Raw genomic sequence first — 23,163 nt, forward strand, 5'->3', positions numbered from 1 at the left:
ATATCCATTTGGATGGTTTTTGGAGACGAAGAATATTTCTTAAGCTATAGCTTAAAAAAAGCATTAAAAAAGTCTTTCTCTCCTCTCTGAGCAGATAATCAATGGATATTTGTTGCTACATCATAGCAGGTTACAGTTGATCTAAAATTAATACATAATGTTATGTAATACATACAACGCAGCCTCTTTCGGGTCATATAGCTTGCGATGAAATGTGCCTTATGTGTTTGAATTGTATTGCACTTTACTATGTACTAGTAAGTATGTTGTTATGTACTTCTGAGTTACTGTATCTATCCAGAGTCTTGTCTTTGACTGTGCAGGCCTAAGGAATAGTTAAAAAAATGAAAATGAAAAGCTGCATGTTTGTAAGAAACAAAATACATCAAGACATTTTTAACTGTAAACCAATGCATCCATATTATATCACTTTCTACATCGAAAAGGTCAGCTTGTCTGAATCAGGGGAGGAATATGCACAAATCAGGCACTCTTTACAAGCAAAAACATGTATGTCAGTGTGTTTTGATGTGAGAGGACAAAAGGTTTCATTGTGAACCTGTATTTTGGCCAGAAGCAATAGTTCACAGTTCAAATGCCTTAGCAATGTCCCTCCTAAAGCACGGATCCCATTCAAAACAAAACCTTAGAAACACTAAGGGGTTAATTATGGATCTTTTTGACATCAATTGACAAACTGGAGTTGGATTACTTGTGGATTATTGTGTTCGTACATTTATTCGTACATTTACACTATATCGTACATTTCTCCCAATCTGGTTCGATGAGCAAACAAATTAATCTATATATCCGCTTGCTTGGCGAGTACATTTTAAGGAAATTTTCTTTTTTGGGTGAACTATTCAATTAACGAACAAAGATGCAGATACCTGGTGGTCATACTTGTTAATGCATTCATCTGTCTGACACCGCAACGAGACTCTTTGCAGTGTAGTTTAAATAAATGGTCTTTTTGCACATTGGTGAAACTTTTGAAAAGGTCAAGGACAATTAAAGAATTCATTATGTGAGTCCTTTAAGAATGAAAATAGACACATTTTTCATACAGCGGCTGAAATAGCAAGGATCGAGGCAATAAATGAGACTGTCTTCGGTTTACAGTAACAGTCTATGTGTTTCTTCCACTGACAGCTTGTTATTTTTGAGCCAATTGGCCGGTCCCATCTCAGAGAACAGCATATGTCTGTTCAATCTTGTACCTTTAATATTGCTCATGGATTCGCAGTAAGTTGGTAAATTGTGGCGCTTGCATTAGTAAATATAACTCAACGATTTCGCTAAGTCGCATGCCAGAATTCCTTAAAACTGTTGACATTAAAGACTTAATTAAGAAAGCAGATCCTTGTGATTGGTTTAACTATCGGTCTATTTCACATATGTCTTTTATCTCCAAGGTACTGGGGACTGTTGCTCAGCAACTGAGCTCACTCTTGCACAGGAGCAACACTTGTGAGATGTTCCACTCAGGTTATAGATTATCATAGAGGAAGTGGCTGTATTATTTCATCCAGACAACTGCATAGACAATGGAAGATTGAAATATACATTTCTTTGAGAAAGTTCATTTCATAAGTACATGAATGTTTCACTGAGTTTAGTGCACTCGATGAACTATTGACTGAAAAGTTTCTTCAGTTGGTAGATATTGTAAAGGGAGAGACTTCCTTTTTATTATTATTATTATTGCCACTGAAGTAGTATAATACACAGAAATTCATTATGCAATGTCTTTTCTCACTGCACTGAAGACAAAGGACCAGTACGTTGACCAATGTGCTGTGGGAACACCTAGTAATACCAAAAATTAACAGAAAGTAAGAAAATAAATGTTGATAAGGTTCATAGAAAAGAAGGATGGCCGTGCTCGTAACTGTATAGCTCATTATTGAGAAATTAAAGGCATAACAGTGGCCCACCTCTTTAGACAAACAGTTTTTTGAAGCTGCGATATGTTGCATGTCGTACAGCTCCCACTCTTTTTCAATCCAGGCATTGTATGATGGAGGGTCAGGTTTTAACCTTCTGCATGTAATGCACTTACTGGCTGGGCGTACATCCAGAAGGGCAACTAAATGGTCTTCGGGGATTGCATGATGAAAGATTTCTTTAAGAGCCTTAAATACCTCTTCCCGAAAGGTTCTTCATTATGGACATGACCACAAAATACGGGTGTGGTTACAAACATACTGCACACAGTTTCTCCAACACTTGTCCAAACATTTGTATCCTAAGAACATGAACATAAACCATATACATAAACCCACATAGCAACTAAAATAGTTATTAAATGAGCATGTGTCCTATTTGGTTTAAAAATTGCCTATTAGTGTCTCATATTTTAGATCAGTAAATGCAATTTATGCTGGGGTTAAAAGTAACCATGAGATTTTTTCCAATGCATCGTTAAAAAATGCCCATTGTTCTATGCCAGTGTTTCTTGTCTATCAAATTTAAAACCATTTCATAGCTAAGTATTTCTTGTTATAGTCTTAAATTTAATGTACTTATATAAGTATAACAGTAATCAGCGTGGAGTACAACTGTAATTTAACCAAATGAAAGGTTGAAAACCTTCATAATTTCAAAAATGTAATCAAATGTGCTCGGTTACATTGCTTTCAGAAAGTAATTAAAATAGTTACACTGCTTATTACATTTTAGGGTAACTTATAATCTGCCAACAAGTAACATGGTCCTGTCAATAAGCAGCATCATTTTGGACAATCTGAAGTTGTGACATCATGGACAATGAAAACAAAATTGGTCCCAAAAGGGATCCTTGAGGGATCCCACCTGTATGAGAGGCTAGAGGGGATCTAAATTTATCCAGGGTAGGTTATATAGGACTTAAACAATTTTAAAACAGTGCCATCAATCCCTACCAACTGTTTAAACTGTACAATACAAAGCAGCTATTTATTATCAAACAACTACATAAAAAACCTGCTAAGGCAGTCTTGATGGGACAGTATCAAGTAAAAATCTGATGGTCTCAATTAGTCAACTTTTTCAGCCATGGTGGAGAGATAAAGAAGTGTTATCATCATTACAAACCTTGTGTCACATAGTTGGACTCTGTTTTTGTTTTCATGTGCCATGTGTTCAGTGTGACCTCATTTCTGTTAATTGTCTTATCGTGTTCAGCTGTGTCTCGTTTATTAAGTATTTACTTTGTGTATTTAAGTCCTGTTGTTTCAGTTCAGTTTGTCCGATCTTGTCTATATTATGCGTGGTTTAGTTTGCCTGTCTGCCCACCTGCCCGAGGTGTTCTTATGTCTTTGTAGGTGAATGAAAGTCATTGAAATTACATTATACCTTGCTTTTAACTCAGGCTAAAAGTGTGCTTGATTCCACAAGGCCAAAACATTTGCGGGTTCTGCTAGTTATAAAGTGGAGATTCCATCACAATTGATGCACGTCCCATATGTGCTCTGTCAGATTCAGAAATTTTGTTGAATTTAGAGGCCAAGGTAAATCCTTGATCTCTGTCATGTTCAGTTTTTGTTTTGGTACAGCGGCAGGGTGCAAGGTTTCCCAGAGAAAAGCACTAGTTATGTGTTTTTCTCTCTAATTTGCTGAGATTTTTTTATTCCACAAGGACAAAGTGTCCGTAGTTATAGAAAAACTGCTAGAATACCCTTTTGTTTACACAGCCTTGTTATTCTATATAGTGACTTTACTGTCGATAGCCATTGTCTAGTCTATCATCTGGTGTTTGTGCACTTGAGACCAACATCTATGGAAGTAATGCAAAGTCCATCCCAACTGACCCCCTATCGATTGCTCTCCATTGATTCAGCTTATGCCCCTCTTTAACTTAAACGCCATTCATGATGCTGGTCTCTTAGAGGTGCCTCTTTGATGCACAATTACGCCCTTCTGATCATAACGCTGCTCTATCTTTAAAAGAGTAGTAGATTGTCATCACATAGATGGCTATATTTTTGTATATGCGTAAATCAGTTTCCAGGCCAGATTTCTCTGTACTGTGGAAGTCGACTGCTTTCTTGCGTCCAATTTTCTCTTCTTCATCAATTCAGAAACTGATTTAGAACAACTTGACGTGGCGCACGTGATTTTGTTTTGCATGCTCAACCCCAGAAAATGCATTTGATGGATTTCTTGTAATACAAACACTAACCACTGGAATGCAGTGTGGTACCACTCAACGCACCAGCTTTTCCGCAACCCCAGAACAAACAGATGTTAGCATGTGTGTTGGCAATTTGTTAATAATTTATGAGAAATTAATTAGCATTCTTCTAATTACCTCATGAATATTCCACCAGGCCGTTCACAGTGTTGAGGAGTTCGAAATGGGATTAGCAGTAGCACACATCCTGCTGCACAAGATCAGGAGACCTCTTTTCTGCGATGTCCTGGATGTTCAAGTCCAGTCAGCGCTTTGGAGCTCAGCTGCATTAGTATGTGCAACGCAGGCCAGGTAAACTGGTCCTGGGCCAGCTGAAACGAGCATCGGGTCTCTTGTGTGCTTCTGAACAACAGCAGAATCAATGACAACAGGAAATTGCTGATGGGAGACTTTGGCCAGACTTCACCCAGGAGGCCCAGATCAAATGAGGGGCCTGTGATTATCTCACCAGGAGATTAGTGTGAGAGATCGTAAACCACGGACAGTAAATAAACACTAGAGATGAAGTGGGGTCTTTTTTTTTATTGTGGAAAATTATTACTTTATCGATTTGGAAATAAGGCTTTGCGATGGAGACATAAAAACGGCAGAGAGTCTATCGATTGCAAATGTTAGTGGAATAAATTAGATTATATGCTGATTAATTAATTGCAAATAAGTGTAAAGAAATATTTAGAATTATAGCACCAGAGTACAAATAATACTAAACTGAAGTGGTTTAATTAATAAATATGTATCTACTTTCAAATTTATTTAATGCTATTTTAAAATCTCTTTTATTTTTATTTTAAGTATTCAATTTAATTTTTGTTTACATTTTTATGTGCTTTTAATTATTTTTTTTTTTTTGGTGCTAAAAGCTCACAAACGCTGGAAAAACATTTGGAAAAATTAATCCTTGAACGAATAAGGTAAAAATAAATTTTTATTGTAAGAAAATTAAAGTGTTTTTGTGGACCTTGCATGCATGTTAACCCGTTGTTTGGGACTCCTAAAAGCTTTCAAGTACCATAATAGGGTCACTTTAATATACCCAGAATATATTATGCAAAACAATAACATATATTTTGTATGTGATTAATCACAATCAATTAGTTGATTTGGCACTAATATATATATATATATATATATATATATATATATATATATATATATATATATATATATATATATATATCTGTTTTTCTTTTGTTTGACTCTATCGTAAACTAAGCCATTTAATGAAGGGGAATAAATTAACAGGGAAATTAAAACAACAAAAATAACGAACAAATTAAATTGAATACAAATCTAATTTATTTAGTCCCCTACTTGATCGGCTTGTGTTGGTATTATGGTTAATCTCCAGAATGGGAAACAATCCCCAGTTGCTCACTCTTATTGTTCTTTGTTTTCCCATTGCAAGTTTATCTCCGGCAATCTGGCATCCTCTCTATAGTCTTGAACTCTCTCTGCTCTCGTACTACTTTTCTCTGTTAATGTATCCAGCTTTCACACATATAGAGCGGATGAGATTAAGGGATTGTTGACAACAAACAAACAGATTACTCGGTCAAATGTTTGTATAACATGGACACTCTCTTCACAGTTGTGTAAGCATCATCCTTAATGAAAATAATATCTAGTACGTTTATTCAACACACAACAAAACCAGTTCCTAAAGGGTTTCCATACCAGAAAAAATCAGAAAATTATGCAATAGACATAGAAATAATCTAAAGAGTGTCTGAAAGATCTGTTGTTAAAGTCTTTGCAGATATCTGCTTTTTAAACTTTAAATTAATTAAACAAACAAGATGAAAGTCTGCTCATTTAAACGATTCAAGTTTCATTTAAGGCCTCATGAAATGGTTTGATGAATGCAAATTTCTCTTTTATGTTGCCGTTTCAGTTCACATCGAATCCTATAGCCTTTCTATTGGTCGAGAAAGAATCTATTTTGCGCCTGTTTAGAAATGATAGAAGTTGTTTTATGGTATATTTATTCTTAATACGCCATAAATAAAATATGCTAACTAGTGCTTTTGAAATTACGTATCACATGAATTAAACTAAAATGTTCAAATGCCTTTCTTTGTTTTCATTTAGCTTTCAATGTAAGTTAAAAGATCACATCAATAGACGCAACTAAACTCATCAATATACATAATATTATAATGATAATAGCATTAGTCTCAGTCTCAGACATCTGACATCAGACATGGCTGAACGTCTGATGCATATGGCACATAAAAAAATTGTCGTCGGATCGGTTAAATTATACAGAATTTCCACGAGACGTGCGTGGCGTTCTTTAAAGCTGCAGTCCGTAATTTTTATCGTTATTTAAGAAAGAACATAACCAGACTAGCTTATAATTATGTTTTCTAATTTTAGTGGTACAAGTAGGTTTTTGCGGGAAATTCGAGCATGACACTGGGTCGTTACATCATGTCTGTAAACATAAAGAAGCTGTCCCGGCAATTCGCCTGAGGATCCTGCAGGTGGTGCGTTGTTTAATTACAGCCTATTCTCACAGCAGCTGGAATAATTAACATTATTTTAATGGCGGATTGTAATCCAGAAAGGATTAGACGAAACACAATTCAATTAAATTGAATTATATTCCAGTTTTACATGTGCTTCTAATTACAGCTAGCCTGTGATTACACAAGATTTGTATTTTAAAGACGACCGTAGTTTGCTTTTTGGGTTAAAAGTTCAAATTTAATGAATAAGACAGTCAGATTAGGCTTTACATAAATTGAAGTGTACGTGCTAATAGACGCTAAATGCAATGTTGTGCAATGCTGTTGTTAACATTAATAATTTGAGAATAAATCGGATAATTTGCAGGGTTTGATGTGATATGAGCAAATCAGTCATTAGATGTAATCACCTTAGATAGCGCAATTTTTCCACAGTTAGAACAAAGTGTGGCTTATTACTCCCTCAGAAGACAATATCCGGTGAAAAGTCATATTTCCGTCACATATTCCAAGACTTGGCTAAATCTGTGATGACTAACAACAGGATTTACTCCGGTTGCAGTGACTAAAAGCTACACACACTCCTCTAAACAATAAATTCATCTGCCCTGGGGTACAACCCCACGCATGGAATATAGTTCTGCAATAAAACGCAATTTAAGGTTTTCAAACACAGAGGGCGACAAAGAGGCAAGACGTACAAACTGCAGCTTTAACAGTCTGCCTGGAAACAATTATGCTGTCATGCCAAATTCCTTCACGGAAGAAAAAGCTGTTGTGTTTACAACTGTGACCCCGTGCGCTTATTAGGATCAAGTACATATTCAAAAGTATGTGAAATATTTAAATTTCATGGCATAGAATCTTTAAAACACCTCCAAGAGTTTTACACGCATTTTCCCACCCCGAAATGTGATGCTGAAAGAATAAACTGTGATTGGTTGTTTGACATGCGAGCAAATTACCTCATGGTCGGGCCTTGGCCAATGAATGTTGTCGTGAATTTTCAGCCTTAGGTGAACTGCATAACATCGTTGAACTAAATATTACACATAAGCAAATCGTGTTTCGTATTCGTTAATAAACATTTATTAACAATAAAGATCCAAAATAAGAAATTACAAATACTTTGTTGTAATTCAAAAATGTGATGAGTCGTGCAGCAGTAATAACGTAATAATAACATGTACAATTTCAAGCGGAATTTATTTCATCATATTTACAACATAGTTTATCGTATTTAGTTTCATTAAATGTCAGTAATAAACTGCATAAATTATAGCGATGCCGAAGAATGTCCTTTTTCCCAAACGTGTACAGTAGGATATAGTTGATACAATAACTCCTCATAAGTAACAGTGGTATACTGCCCCCTAATGGCAAGTTGTGAGGTGAGTCTGCGTTCCTCTGCATTTCACATGTGGAAGCTGCTCTATCTATCTATGTATCTAAATTAGACACCCATGCGATTCAGTTTTAAGTACATGACTATATAGGCAGTAGGCCGCTTCTTAGTCGTTGGAACAAAGCTCCAGTGTGTGAATGAGCTTACCTTTGTATACCCTGTGTATGTGTGTTTTCCCATGGCTTTAGCTTTCTACACTTCACATCCTGGACTACACATACAGTACCACTATTCATTCATTTCCAATGAAAAATACATCTATTGTCCAAGTGCATCAATTCAGCCATACACAAGCCGAAAATAAAGCAATATTCTTGATCTGACTCATCTCCAACAATAGAGGATGTTTGGAGAGATGTCTGTTGTCCCTTATTCTAGAAATTTTTGCATAAACCCTGCAGAGTTAATGATATCTTTAACTCCACAGTGGATCCATATAATCTTTGTTTTGCCAGTAAGTGAGGGTCTGGGATCAGTAGGAGAAAACCCCCAGTCAACACTGGGCGTAGAGCATGTGCCTCTGTTGAGATATGTAAACGTAGGGCTGATCAATTATGCAAAGGCACAAAAGGAGGTCTGTGGACAATGATGCATCAGCCGTCCTCTCTGAACTCTCTCCCAGTAAAGCAACTGTCAGTAAACCGCTTGAGAGGATCAGCCAAAGAACAGAAGAAAAGACCTAACCAGCTGAGATTGTGGTCCTAAATGAATGTTAAAAGTATTTTATAGATTTTCCTAACTCCTAAAAAAAGTGGATGGCAAAATAACAAAGCCTACAGTTTATCTAAAGCCTAAAGTCTATAGTTTACAGTCATTGTTATCGTTATAATTCTGTTTCATCATGTCTATATCATTACCTTCACTAATATCATTGTTATTATTATTAATATTATCACCATCAACTATTATCTTTGTTATTGTCATCATTATCATCATAATTACCACTACCGCCAATCCCAGTATTTTATCATTAATATTGCCAATTTCACTATCATCATCATAATCACCACCACCACCATTACCATAAACTTTTTAAATCATTACCACCATCATCATAATCATCACCACCACCAGTTATTGCCATAATTTTAATCATTACCACCACCGCTGTCATTATTACCATAATGTTTTTCATCACTACCATTATCATTTCCATCATTATTACCACCAGCCTCCTCCTCATCATCATTGCAATCATCACCACAACCACTGTTATTATTTCCATTATTACCATCACTTTCATTATTATCATCATCATTCTCATCATCGTCTTTATAGTCATAATCACTATCAGTGTTGGTAGTCATATCATCATTACCATCATTTTTATCATTACCACTGTCATCATCGTTATCATCATCACCACCACCACCATCACTTTTGCCATTTGCATTATTAGTCCTCACCATTTACATCGTCATCCACACTCACCACAACTATTACCAACATCATTATCAATAATCACCTCAACCGCTGTCCTCATATTCAGAATCACTCTCTCTTACAACTTATATCATTACCACTATCACCATTGCTATCTTTTCCATCATTACCAAAATTATCAGCAACGTCATCGGTACCATTGTCATAATAATCATCACTGTCATAATCATCACCATTAACAATTTATCGTTTTAGTTGCTTGTTCTAAAATCCGCCAGGCAATGAAGAGTATAAAGGCTTAGGCCTTGTTGAGGCCACTTCTGAAAGTCTGCAGGAGACACATATAATATTAAAAATCTGGGACCCCCAGTAAAGGTTTGTTCCTCATTTCTCTGTCTAGAAGATGAAAAATGGAGATCCCAATTGTGATTTCCTTTTTTCACCCTTCCAAATGGAATACACTCCACAGACTTTGCAAAGGTCCATTTCAGTGCTTCTAACTCTCAAAGATTCTTTGCAATCTTCATGTGAGGAAATATGAGTCATGTGAGGTCTCTCTTTTGAAACAAAGCGATCATTAATTTGAGGATTAGCTCTCATCTCTCCTCTCTGTCTGCCTCTGTTTGCAGGGCAGAATCAGGCCAACAGCACCCGGGGCCCATCACTTTGAAAGCTGCTTCCTGCGGCATGCTGGCCTTGTGTCAGAAATTGGCTTTTTGAAAGACATCTGACATCCACTGGAGAGTACAGTGCTGTAAAGGGGGAGGCAGGGAGAGAGTGAATAGATCTGGAGCATAACATGTTCATATCCAGCCCAGCATTTTAGGGCATGAATGACCTTTAGAAAGAACGTGATCTACTCAGTTTCAGCCTGTGATGCTCATTACTGGCCTGTTTGGGTTAATGAACAACAGCCTTTCTTTAAGACCCTTGTTAAGAAATATATAGAGTTACAGTGCATTGTTATCACCTTTCACTCAAAACATTCTGTAATCATCTTCCAAACATAAAACTCATTTGGAATTTGGCCATCTTGGTTCATATAAAATATAAAATACATAGGATCTTTTGGATGTCCATTTCTTCATGCCTTAACTGGACGTAATAAGTGTAATAAGATTACAGAAACTGGCACAACACGGCTAGAACCAAACATGACCAGTCAAAATCAGTCTTACAATTTGTAAGTTCTTTTTCCAGCTGTGACATTGCAGAAATAAGTGGTTATTGGCCTAAAAGATGCCTTCCTAGAAAACACACGTTCTGATATATAAAATTGTCAAAAAGACCAAAAAAATGGAAACGGTCATCATGAAAGCTGTATTTGACCTCTAAGTATCAGAGACTCAGAAGCCCCAAATTCAGTATGGTCCTCTTGTGGATAGAGCCAGATCAGAAGTCTCTGACTCAAACTATGATCGTGGATTTGCCCAGAGATTTCAGATGAGAGCCCATCTCAAATTGAGCGACACAAAACAGCAAGTGCTTCTAACCTCCTCAAATAGTCTTTCATATGGCACACTCATTTTTTGGCCAAGATTGCTTAAAAATGCAGTTACTTCTTTGCCTACACTTCCATCAAAATCTGAAAGGAATCCAATAATACAGTTGGTCATGGCAGCCTATTTAGATTAAGTGGTATTTAGGTCATTTCTTTAAAACTAACTTACTTATGCGTGTATATTTTCTTCTAGCAGTTTCACAAATTGCACTATTATTGCATACAAACTCAGGTTTAATGAAACATCTTCAATCAAAAACCATAGCTTTTTATATTATTTTGCAATGCAAAAGTAAGCTATATTCTTCGATTGTGCGAGACTTCTGATTCATTAGTCACTACACAGAATAACAAAGTGTAGTTAACAGCACACTTATTTGAGCTACAAACCACTGTTTTCGTAATTACATCGATGCAATTATAAATACCAGTTTGCAGCATCAGCATAACAAGCTGTTTTGTATGACTAAAAATAACCGTAAGCTGCTGATGACACTAGAAGGCTTGTGCATTCAGGATACAAATAGCCGAACGCGTTCTTACATTAAAAATAAGGTGGATATCAAGCGACATTTATGCTATTCCGAGCAGAAGATGGCAGCTCTGTATGTGACAGGCACTTCTGTTAATGCCATTGGCAGAGTGATAATGAGGCGGTATGGCGCAGAACGGCTTGAGCTGTGTCCAGTTCATTAGAAGCCGACCATTCCGTGACACGACTTGCCAAACGCAGACTGACCCCGCTTGTCCAGTAATGAGCCTCTGGTAAGGTCAAGAAGCGGAATGAATTAATATTGATACAGCTCATAGAGGTTGGTGAATTGTGAGAGAGCGCTTGAGAAGACTGACCATCTGGAGAAGTAATATTTTTGGCTGGCGATTTGAATGAACTGATGGAATAATCAGCTAAATGTGGGGTTGAACGTGACCGCTGAATACTGAGTGGCGTAGGAGAAATGGTTATTGACTTGTCGTTAAACAGTTGCTTTCCATGTTTCTCATATCCTCAGTTGTCAATTTTTAGACACTGTGACATTAAACATTGCTCTCTTTGAACATCCCATCCAGCAGGATGGTGCGTGATTAGAGTGGGGCTTTAAAGTATTTTGCATATTCTTTTTAATGATGCTAAGATGTGTAGAATTTACAAGCGATGATTTTAAAATTCTTGGGAACTTAAAGGATAGTACGCCAAAAAAATTAATAAGCATTCATTATTTCATTCATTATAAGTGTTAAATAGTTTCAATTGTCACAGGTAAAGTGAATAACATTGATCATATCCTTCCAATGGCAGCTGTCAAGGGGTGGGATATATTAAGCAGCAGGTGAGCAGACATGTTTGGAATTTTATGTGTTGGAGGCAAGCAAACTTTAGTCCTTTTCAGATGGTGATTGTTTCTCATGGGCACCTAAGCTATTTTCAACATTTACAGGGGTTACTGTAATGCGATTTTATTGCTGTTTCAATCTAGAATGTCTGTGTTTTTCTCCCACCACCCAGGCATGTAAAATGACCAGCAAAATTACCTAGGTTGTGTCATAATTGAATTGCCATCCAAACCCCTTACTCTGAGTTCACAAGAAGCGATCAATTCAAAATTCACGGTTTGAATCTTTTTTGAGCACTGCTGACCACTGTATGGTAATTGTTGAACTTTGCTGCAATTTGCATGCATTTCAGACATAATTACTTTCCAGCATTTCACTGATAAAAGTGTACAACAACAGGATTTCCGTTACTACGGCTGTTAACAACAAAAAGAAAGAGAATTAAAAAAAACACGTACAATTTTAAAATTGGCCATTTTGATGACAGCGACAGGCAAATCATGCGGTTGGTGCATTCAAGAGGGTTGGTAGCTCCGCCGTGCATAGTTTAGCATCTGAATGCATAAGCTCACAGATGTCCACATTGACTACCTTCCTCATAGGGCTTTTGCCAAACAGTGATGGCTAGACAAAGCTGGGTCAGAGCATTTGCAAAACTTGTCTTGGGGACTGTTCTAGGTTTGCGGTGGATAGTACTTACAAAAATGGTACAAGAAGGACAACCAGTAAACTGGGGTCATGCTTGCCAAAGGTAGGTGTAACTGAAGCTCAGATTGCTTAAAAACCATGATAGAAAGATGTTAGAACACAGCATATCTCAGTTGCTGCACAGGAGCATCAGAACTGAACCATGGAACAATGGAAGAAGGTTGCCTTCTCTAATGAATCATGTTTTCTTTTAGATCAGGAAGATAGCTGGGTGGGTGTATATTGATTACTTGGAGAAGAAATGGCAGCAAGGATGCATTAAAGGAAGAAGACGGGTTGGCAGAAGCAGTGTTGTGCTCTGGGAAATATTCTGCTGCGAAATCTTGCAATCATGTGGATGTTATTTTGACATGTACCACCTACCTGAAGATTGTTGAAGACCACGTACGCACCTTCATCGCAGAGGTGTCCCTGGATACCAGTGGCCTTTTTCAGCCGGATGATGAAGCTGCCATATTGCAAAAGTTGTTCAGGAAAGGCTTGCATGGCAAAAGGTTCAAGCTTTTTCCTTGGCCTCCAAATTCCTCAGATCGCAATCTGACTGAATATCTATGGGATTTGCTGGACCAATAAATCCAATCCATTGAGGCTTCACCTCACCACTTGCGGGTCTTAAAGGATCTGCGGCTAATGTCTTGGTGCCAGATACTGTAGCACAGAAAAATGTAAGGACAATGAAATTTAACGGGAACAAAAAATGTTTGATTACCAACATACCTCAAAATATCTTAGTTGTATTTTAAACCAAAACAATATTATCTTAATATTATCTTTTAACAAACACACAACAACAAAAGTCCTGCTTATGCATATTTGTATAATGGCAGTAAATATCGGTCATCTTCAAACTCAGAAAAAGAAATGAAAACTTAATTAGTGCCAGAGTTTATAAATTATGTACTAGGATTATGCCTGAATAAAAAGTTTTACTGACTAATAGTTGTTCATTTAATCATTAGTCGGTTAATTGCACATTTCCATTCATTTAATTACTTTGATATGTGTATGTGTGTGTGTGTGTGTGTGTGTGTGTGTGTGTGTGTGTGTGAGAGCAAGAAGGTACACTTAAAAAAAACAAAAAAACAGTAAAGGCTAACAGTAAAAGTAAACAGTAAAGAGAATGTTCTGAACATCCAATAGAGCTTAAATTAAAAACTTATATCTTATCATCCACTGTACCATTTTTTTAACACCATATATAACATTTATAACAATATAATATTTTCTTACACACATACATATGCTTATCCAGTGGCAGCTGGTGGGAAATTTTCTAGGTTGGGCGTCACATCCCAAAAGTTTTGCCTACAACCCAATATGATTTTCCCAGTATTACAAAAGGAAACGTATTAAGACATTAAACATTTTAAATAAAGAAAATTGACCAAATTCAAGACTGGTGACGATTCTCACAAAACTATTTTCTGCAAGCTTTTTTTTTAAATGAAAAGATTTAGTTTATATTATTTCTAATAATAATTCAAAATTGATTGTATACAGTGCAACAGCAAAATCCGTGAAGATTTTTATTTATTTTGTGTTTATTTTTTTTTTACATTTGTTTGGACCATTTTCTGTATAGAAATAACTACGTCCAGCTATGTCTAAGTCCACCTGCAGGACCACACAGAGACCACTTAAAGTTACTAATATACACAGATCTGTATTCAGAATTATTAAACAGAGCAAAACACAATTTTAAAAAAAGTAAATAAAAACATTATTAATTTGTGTGGTGATCTGAAGGCAGCTCACCATGACTAAACAGTGTTCCTCAGTGTCAATATTGATGCCAATATACACCATTGTACATAGCAAACTTCTATACAAAATACATGCTTCTTCAGCGAGTGTCAGATCATACTGAAATGTGCTCATAAAGCTATCAGAGAGCGCACTTACACGTTTTGTTTATTTGCACACTAATAATAACAGAGTCACATGCATCTAATGGTGTAAGTTATGAAGTTATGACTGACTACAATCATCTTTGCCATCATTGCAATCGTCATGCATCAAAACTTCACTGGTAAGTTACATAATATATATACATATATATATATATATATATATATATATATATATATATATATATATATATATATATATATTTGAAAAGCATTTAATTCCATTCTTATGCAAACACGAAAAATTCCTTTAAACACCAGAGCAAGTAATGACTATGAATAGCAAGGGTATATTTTAATTATTTATTAATAAACTACTATTTTCTGGGTCAGTGTCAGCTGCAAAGATGAACTGGATCACTATCTCAGTGGATGCACCTTTATGGAGACATGCATCTTTAAGATTTTTGTTTTCAATGTCTCATTTCTCAGTTTTGTTCATTTCTGCATTGCCTAACAGTTCACAGAGACACACGGCAGAAACCATGTCCTTTTGAACCATTTGATTTCTTTATTTTACAAAAGCACAAAGTGGTTGTGATTGAGTATACACACATTAAAGCTTTGTATGGCGTATTACCCTTAAGGGGTTAGTTCACTCCAAAAAATGTATTCTGTCATTACTTGTTCACCCTCATGTTGTTCCAAATCCGTAAGACCTTAGTTCATCTTTAGCTGAAATCATGCACAATGGCCAAAAAATCAGTGACAACGATATTTATTATGCTATTATGTAACTGTTTTAAATAAGTGATTATCCTGCTTATTACACAGCTACCTAACACATACACTATAATTAGACAATAAATATAGATTTGATTCAAGGGAAAAAATATCTATTAAGGTTTAATAGCAGTATTCAGCTTTTCAAGAGTATTCGGGCAGAGGCCGCAGCTTTGCTCATCTGAACAGCTCAAACACACACCGCTGGTTAAAAAAAAAAAAAAAAAAAGAAAGGACAATGTTGATGTGTCACAAGAGTGACAGTGACATTGTTTACTCTCTTCGAGAAGATAACCTACGAATAACGTCCTTATATATCTCTACGCATTAAACTGGGATTTGAGAAAGTATTTCAACATCTAAATTCCACACGTCACCCTAAATTCACATAAAGCTCTTTATTGCTTTCAGCAGTTTTGAATACGTCAGATACAGACTCACAGCCGCCCTACATGAACTAAACATGAAAGAAACCTCCTCTGATTGCAAGTGGCTCTTCACACTGATAGGTCGGGCATAAGACAGCATCCATCGCTGGTCTTTTCAGTTCAGTGCAAATTGAACTAGCATTATCTCATGGGCCAATCTCTTATCTTTCGGCCCTGAGATTTGCATAACAAGCGTAGCGAGGGTGACACACTGCTGAATTTATGTCCTGTGACTCTGAGCGCTTTGAGCTTCCCATGTGAGCTCCATGTGTCATGTTGAACATGGCGGATAAAGAATGAGGTGAGGCAGGCCTGAGCCAAGAACCCTCGCATATTTGAATGTTCTGACCTTATACAATTTACAGCTGCGCCAACACGGCCTGTTCTTGGCAGATCCATTACACTGAACTGGGACGATGCAAGATGCATGCAGAGGTGAGTGGATATATTTCAAGGGTCAATATTAGTAATTAAGCAATCAAGTCTGATTCTAAGACACTTCCAGCTAAGAGGCTTGTAGGTGTGTGGAGTATCATGCAAGCTTTTGTAGCAAATTAGCTCATTAAGGGACATGTATAAAAATACAGTTAATTATGATTAATTACAATTATTTATATCAGCTGCCATTAGTAACTGTAGCAGAATTACATTGCCGTCAACTAATCCGTCCGTTCAGTGAACATTCAGTGTAAGTTCATACTGTAAGAAGAGCTTCTTAGTATCAATGCAATAGCAATGTAGCAAGAGTCTAAATTGTAAAGGGACATTAATTTGCAAGACAGAACCAGAAACTAATGTAGTATGTGCACAAAAGTTTTATCAACTAAACTCTAACTCGCATAACTAAACACACGAGCATAAATACACTCATATATGGGGAAAGTACAAAGGCTTGATAGTAAACCATCAGGAAAAGCAGCTATGAAAAGTCAGTTAACCACCTGTAAACCATCTATAAACCATTTATAACGCGTCTATAACTAATATTGAACCTCTGTTTAGTTTAGTTAAATGTATAATACTTGCATTGCCTCATTGGTGAGGGTCCAGATGCAGTCTCAGATGAAAGTTTTGATGGTTCTAAGGTTTTGAACTTGCAATCCTGTTCTTCTTGGTTTGAAGAGCATTGAACTCCAAAGTCCTGCCTTGACTATGACGATTGGGAGTTTCTTCTAAAGGGTTGCAGAGGTGCTCAATTTCTCATCTTCCCAGTGTCCAATAGAACCATTATGTGACCAGAATGCGTCCGTTCAGAGAAAGGTTTCCTGTAAATTATCCTTTTTTGAGGACATTATGCGTCTTTCCAAAAGAGGAATGGAGTTCATGCATTCATTTAGGCAATACGCAACTGTTATAAGTTGGTTGCCAGTGGAACCAGAGGCCTGTTCTGGCTTTTGGAGATGCATTTTGGGGGAAGACACATAAGAGATTATTTGTTAAGCATAACAAATAGTTTGTGTCTGATTGGTCCAAATGCTACACTTTTGTATAAACATTCTCAGCATACTCTATTATGGATGACAGCACAGCACAGTGTTTGAATTAAACCAGAGCTTCTGAGAAAGCACTTCTCGTCTATTAAAAATAATAGCAAGGTTTGTGTAAAAACATAGCATTTTATAGCATTCAATTAAAGAGGAAAAAAGGCCACAGGAAAAAACAAAAGGAAAAATCAAAGTGAGAGAGAGCGATTTTGTAAATTTGCAATTTGCTCCATACAAACGAGTGCATAGCTATTATTACTTACAGTACTTTTCCCCCCTCAAAGTTAATTCATGCACAAAATTAATACAGTGACAACAATATTTATGATGCTATTATGTAACTGTTTTAAATAAGTGATTATCCTGCTTATTACACAGCTACTTGACACATATATTATAATTAGACAATAAATATTGATTTGATTCAAGGGGAAAAAAGGTTTAAGCCGCAGTATTCAGTCTTTCAAGAGTATTGGTGCACAGGCCGCCACCAAAAACGTATACTCATATTTTAATACTCTTTTTGCTTTTACTTTGTTTGTTTTGTAATGATACAAAACAGTTTGACTGATTATAATTATAAAAAAGTGGTTCATTTATGAATCTGACATCCCTAGTTCTAATTCCAAAATATTATCAGGGGGTAATTATTCTCATTATATAGTAATCTCTGGGTTTTATCAGTAAGATTTTACAGGGGCACCGCTTTATTTCATTGGGCTTGTGCTCACCCTGGTGCTAAAAATGCAAATATGAATGGGAATACGCTTACATTTTACTCATTATTTGTGTTACTTCAAGTAAAGGTTAAATTATTTATTTATTTATTTATTTTTTAAATGAAAGATCAAATGGATAAACAATGCATATTTATTTTCACTACCTTCTTACCAAGGGTATGAATAATTTTGAGCACAGCTATAAATAATGATGGGGACATGAAATATTGATTTGAGAGGATCCATTAAAGTGCACAAAGCACTCGTTCTTTCAACACTTCAACAATATTATAATAGGTCTAGTACTAATACCAAAGTCCTTTCATTTTATTGTAAGCACAGACAATAACTAAGGCGCAAGATGGTATCAGCTGTGTTTGAATGAAATGAGAGAGAGAGATGAAAGAAGGCAGCCCTCAAATATGCAGATGAAAAGTCATTATACAACTTTGCTATAGACTGTAGTCAGGGTAGCACTATATAACAAGAATTGTGAGGGATAAAAGTACAGTGCTTTCGATGGATTGTGCTGTTGTTTAACATGATACTGATTGTGCAGCTGAAAAAAAAATCAGCAGACAAAAGCTCCAAAGAAGTGAAAAGTACATGATTTAGGACCTTCATACGGTGTTAGCTGCTGTAATGACTATCTCTCACTGCTTCATTTTCATCTGTGATAAATTCACTATGGCATCTAACCTGGACAAGGACATTATCAGGGAATGACCAATTAGATCAAGTAAACCTGTCCAATTAGAATCCAGAGATCTTGCATTTCAAGCCATTGATCACAACCTGACATTATTAACAATTCTAAATGTCCCTCCATGAATATACTTTATAATGACTAAAAATACTCTATCACTTGAAATTACATGGCATCTGCAGTATGAATAATTGTCTGGCATTCATGCCAAACCAACTCTTGTGAAAACTGATTGGAAGAAACTGAATTGACCACATCTGTCAGTTCTCTTTGGTGTCTACGCGACCTCGACCTTTCTGTAGATATCAGAGTAATCGGCAATGGTTACTAATATGGCATTTATGCATTTCACTTCCTTTTCTGACTAAATAAGTACTGGCACTGAGATTGCAAGAACAAAATGAGTGTCCACTTTGTAGAATGATGCATCGCAAGGACGCAGTCGCTTCTCTGCCTGGATTTGAACAATGTCGGGTTAAGAGAATGTTTTTCTTATGCTAAGTGGGGGCAGGCAAGCAGGCCGCCGGGCCTACGGCATCAAAATCTGTGGGCTGAGGAGTGGAGACGGGAATAAGAGGGAGGAATGAATCAGCGCACTCGCCACTGAAATGTCAAAGCAACCTTGTTCCTGTTAAACAGTTCCTGTTAAAAAGCATTATTTTCATCCATTATTTCTTTATTTTGCTTATCCCTTCAGGCGTTTTTTTTGCTGTCTCCGGTAACACTTTATTTTAAGGTGTCTTAATACAGAGTAATTACCTAATTAGGTACTTAGCAGTTGTCATTGTACTTACATGAAATTAAATGTACTCATCATGTAACTAAGTTACAGAACAGCCTATAATTTTATAGATGTAACAGGCAGCTACCGAGTCTGTTACACAACTACTTACACTTAAGTACAGTCTTGATACACTTTATTTTAAGTAGCTTATGCCTGTGTAATATTCTTAATATTTTTTATGTAATTAGAAAGGTATTACATGTATTTACGCTGTGTACTAATGGGTTAAATCAAACTAAGGTGCAGCTAGGTAAGGTGTACAGTATGAATACACATAAAGTTACTCTTAAGTATAATCTTGATACACATATACTTCAATTTATAATCACATTGTTTAAAGTCTGCAACACATATGTAACAGTCTTTTGGTAACTTAAGTAGTTGGGTGTAATTGTAAAAGCCTATTACATTTACATGCTAAGCACATTTTGTTTTAAGTACAGCGACTACTACTAAGTACTTACTAGGTAATTACTCTGTATTATCGAAACCTTAAAATAAAGTTTCCTCACAAAGCTGTGGAAAATGCCTCCCCTGCTTATAGAGGATACAATAAAAAAATTTGTCCTTGATTAGCCAAATATGTGGATTCAATTCATTTACACCTCAAGAGAGGTATTAGTTCTGCCCATTTGGTGCTTCAATAAATCGTCTCGCGTTCTTTCGCCCCCACCCAGTCAGGCTGAAGTGTTTATGGCTGATTGTCTGGGCGAGATGAGAGATGGAGTGAGTGTGCGAGAGACGCAGTGCCGCTCAAGATGAATGATTTGAGGAGAAAGTGGCAGTTTCTTGGCGACTCTAGGTGCCAGGAGAGCTTTGAGGGTCAAAACACACGCCACAGCGGGATGGATTTCATTTCCACTTCTGAACTACCAACTGCGTGTCAACTGCTTTCAATGACCCTGATCTCCTGAAGCGACCCTGAAAACAACACTATACAGAAATTATGACACAATAAAAGATGTAAACAGAAGTTTCCTTCACATTTTGAAAACATAATGTTCTGCACCTGTGGGAGAGCTCCGTAATTGATGTTTATGTCCACTTACATCATTATATCTGAATAATAACCTTTTCGCCTTCGCTTATTTACCTCAAGTGCTGTGGCACAGTAATTGCATACTTAGCAATGAAATTGCCACCATATTGTGAGGCCGCCCAGACCAAAGATACACAGATTATCCAATCAGGAAGACCAGCTGCTGCTGATTCCCACTTCATTTCGTTCTTTGGAGCAGCAGCTCTCGCCCACTTGACGCCTCGTATTAGAGACTAATGAGACCCTCGGCTAACTGCAAGTTTTAGCAGAAACTTCCTGTCAATATTATGCAGAAAATTAAAACACTCAATTGCTGTCTTTTAGTGTAATCGCGGTCCGTATTAAAAGGATAGTTTAACCAAAAATGGTCGGTTTAAAGCTGCATGACAATTATCTGACTGTGGGACATAAAACAGGTCCTTAACAGAATGTCTAAGATGCTTTTTGTTCAAGCACAAGTGAATGGGAATGTAGTTACACACACACACACACACACACACACACAGTTTTCATCCGAAATATCTTAAATTGTGTTCCAAAGACGAACAAAGCTTTTACAGGCTTGGAATCACATGGGGGTAAGAGATTAATGACAAAATTTTCTTTTTCAGCACTAAAACTCAATTTACGTTAAAATAAGTATGTACTCCAGTGGTTCAGAACTGAAATATCCAGGGACTGTCGCTAAATACTCTATCATGCTGGAAATGTACCCTAAACCTACCCGATAATGTTAACAAATGCAAAATCATAGTTACACAGGATTTGAAAGAGTGGTCCAAGTACATCTCTGTACTCCTTGAGCTACCAAATAAACCTGGTGTCTATGAAAACCCATAGATACAAAGCTGGATATATGTGATGCTAATGTTCATAGCATGATATTCTATAAGTAATTGTGCGAAAAAAACGCTTTATTAATCACAGCTCAGTATCTAAAATGTCTATTAGAAGGAATAAAACATGTCTGAGTTTAACCGCCTCTACTTCTTTTAGAAATTGCAGCGATATGTACCTGTTGGTACAAAAAAAAAACTCCACCATGTACGTTCACGCCACGAGAACAGACAGGATTTTAATTCAAATGTAATTAGAATGCCGTTAAGTTTCCAAAAACATAAGTTCACACTTTTGTTGTTTTAAAGTGTATTGTTTTGTTAAGTATTTTATGTACTAAAAGAATGCTAAAGTTAGTGAGCAGTGAGAACAATATCTCCTTTATTGTATGAAAAATAGCAGCTTTCTTTTTGAGTCTAGAATGGTTTTGTTATCTGGTGAGATGAATGTATACCCTACAGGTATGTGCAGTTGATCATGTGCATGGAATCAGTGCTGACACTCCCAAGAATACTTCAAATCCTTTGACCAGCCGGAGAGAGTTCCTTATTGTGACAATGAGCTCTGAACAGCCGGCAGTTACGGAGAAATATGATAGAAGTGGAGGACAGAGTTATCTATCGGGCTGTGATCATGACAGCTGTATTTTTTCCCTTTTCTTTTACGCTTAGTAAGTTCTCTGTAACTGAAGGCCATCCTGACTGGCTTTTATTCCTCCTCCTTCTTCCTCTGCCTACACTCTGGAAACTGTGAATAGAGGGGAGCTCTAAAGAGAGGCAATTTGCTTTCACAGTCCAGAGAGATGAAGATATAAAGATGGAATGAAAGAGAGTGAGAGCGTGTCCCAAACCCCTCGGGTTCCTCCACAACACCCACTCACCACATACAACATGTGACTGGAGGTGAGGACGTGCACGCATGAAGGAAGAAAAGAGGTAGTAAGAAAACAAATATAAACAGCATAGAGGGTTTAAAATGGAAAGACCTTGCCAATTCACTCAAACGCATTGCTGTTCCAAAATTACATTTTTTACATTTTCTTCTATAGAAACTAAAGCACAGCATATCAGTTACCGGCCAATATTTAACATTCTTTATTGGTCAATATTGAATGTATTATGTATGCTCATTTTCCATATTTTTACATTTTAAATAATGCTTAAAACATAATGTATTAATCAGCATATAATATTATACCATATTTAAAGGTATTGTCGCATAGACATGTATTGAATTTGAGCAATTCTGAACTATTTATTTATTTATTTATAATAAATGTATGCATGCATGTACATTAATGTTACATATGCTAATGCATTATTAAAACCAAAATTCATGAATGTTAAATAAATAAAGATGTCTTTTTAATTTAATTTAATGTTACTTTGCAATTAACTGTAAAGTGGACTTTATGTCATTCAAAGAGACATGAAATATCAATGCTGTCCATCTAGTGTGTTTGGAAAAGTGTTGTGGAATGCAAAAATATATGCTGTCTGAACAGCTCCAAAGATTTACGTTTCATATGTGCATATTGGCCAAACTTGTAGCAGTACAATACTACT

The sequence above is a fragment of the Puntigrus tetrazona genome, chromosome 15, assembly GCF_018831695.1.
Source record: "Puntigrus tetrazona isolate hp1 chromosome 15, ASM1883169v1, whole genome shotgun sequence".
Classification (NCBI taxonomy): Eukaryota; Metazoa; Chordata; class Actinopteri; order Cypriniformes; family Cyprinidae; genus Puntigrus; species Puntigrus tetrazona.